A 1,733-nucleotide genomic window follows, 5' to 3' on the forward strand; every position below is an offset into this window, starting at 1 on the left:
CACACACACACACACACACACACACACACACACAGACATACACGACATGTGTGCACAAACACGTGTGCACGGGGAGTCAAACGCAAAAAACTGACTACAAATGGGTGCAGTGGTTCCCTGATGACTTGGAGGCCATACTGTGTAGTGTACATATACTGCTTCAATATATTTTAGTAAAGTAGATAAACTATCATGAAAACAAATAATTAATGGTTGAAAATGTCACTTGCCACAGCCTCTTCAACTTGGCATATTGCATTGACTTCATAATGATCATAATCTAATTTAATGTAAAAAAATCAAATGCAACTTGATATTTGAACAAATGCTTGTGCCTTTGTGCCACACTGTATGAAACCCCCTGCCATGTAGGACTCTACATTATAGTGCTGAATGACAATGTAATCCTATAGTGGAGAAACAGCACTCCCCCCATCTTCATTAGTAGGAGTTTAAATTCCTGCAGCCTCTCTGAGCACGCTCGACTGGGGGAACTGTATCCCACGCCACACCGGGGCAGACGGAGGTGGCGCCTCTGCAATTTCATTTTGTTTAAAAATACTCCCCAAATGTTGTTAGGGCTGCATTAAAGGATCCTGTGTTAAAACAGGCAGGAGGGGAGGATTGAATCAGCTCACCGTAGGCTGACACTCCTCACAGCTCTACTCTACATTAAAGGCCTGTTGGGTTACACTCTCAGCAGGAGACAGTGCTACATCGGCCCATGCTAACTGCATTAATTCCTCTGTGTTGTTAGATATACAGCACCTGTGGATACAACTCACTCTGTTTTCTGTAATTACTGTCTAAACAACAAAGCAATACATGCTGGCAGTGGGTATACCATAACGGTCAAGACTGAGGAATCTCCCCTGACAACCTGAAGATTGTAGGCTGTGATAAAAAAAAAAAATCAGACAAAATTAAGGTTTGTCAGTGTTGTGGTGTTAGGCATTTTGTCAATGTAAGCCAATTGGACTAATGTACATTTCCTAAATGTCAGAAAATTAGGATTAGGCTGCTAAACAGACCCCACCTGTTTGAGTCCTTCCCTCTGATTGCTCTGGTGAGATTTTACCTCAGAATAAATCAATGGAACAATAATTCACCAAATGACCAAAGTAAAGCGTCTAGTCATAAATGTGGGCATGTTTATAAACATAGTAAAGGTGGGATGCTTAGATACACTGATTTTAGAGTAAATTGAATTTATAGATGTTAAGGTTACAACTTAATTCCAGTTCATCATTTAGTTTGTAAAATGTTAAAACAATAATGGAATTACTCATCAAATTACTCACCAAATTGTTGTTTTTGTCTGAAAACAACTGTCCAAAATCCACAAGTATTTCCTTTATTATTAAATATGAGATTAAAATAACAGCAGATCCTCACTTTTGAAAAGCTGGAACACGTAAATATTTGGTATTTTTGCGTTAAAAATTACAGCAACTATTAAGTCATTAAAAAATGCCAATTTGTCATGTGTGATATGTGTTATGTTGTTATTACATGTGTATACATTTGTATGAATGTTTATATATTTGTATGGATTTTTTTTAAATTAAAAACAAAACCCCTTGCCCTATTTTCACTAAATGGAAGGGATTGCCCTGTTTTACATTTTTTTTTAATGTAACTAAGTTACTTTTGCTTAAATTACATTTTAAATGAAATAGAGTTAATATGTCAACTTAGGTTTGGGAGCAGGGCCACGCCTAAACCACACCTCT

The 1,733-nt window shown here is 37.2% G+C and overlaps 1 long non-coding RNA gene across 1 annotated transcript in view; it reads left to right on the forward strand.

Annotated features, from left to right (window-relative positions):
- Positions 1 to 1,733, forward strand: part of LOC116689403 (uncharacterized) — an 18,233-nt gene that overhangs the window by 15,212 nt on the left and 1,288 nt on the right. The gene's annotated exons all lie outside the window — the stretch shown is intronic.

This window comes from Etheostoma spectabile, chromosome 1, assembly GCF_008692095.1.
Source record: "Etheostoma spectabile isolate EspeVRDwgs_2016 chromosome 1, UIUC_Espe_1.0, whole genome shotgun sequence".
NCBI classification, from domain to species: Eukaryota; Metazoa; Chordata; class Actinopteri; order Perciformes; family Percidae; genus Etheostoma; species Etheostoma spectabile.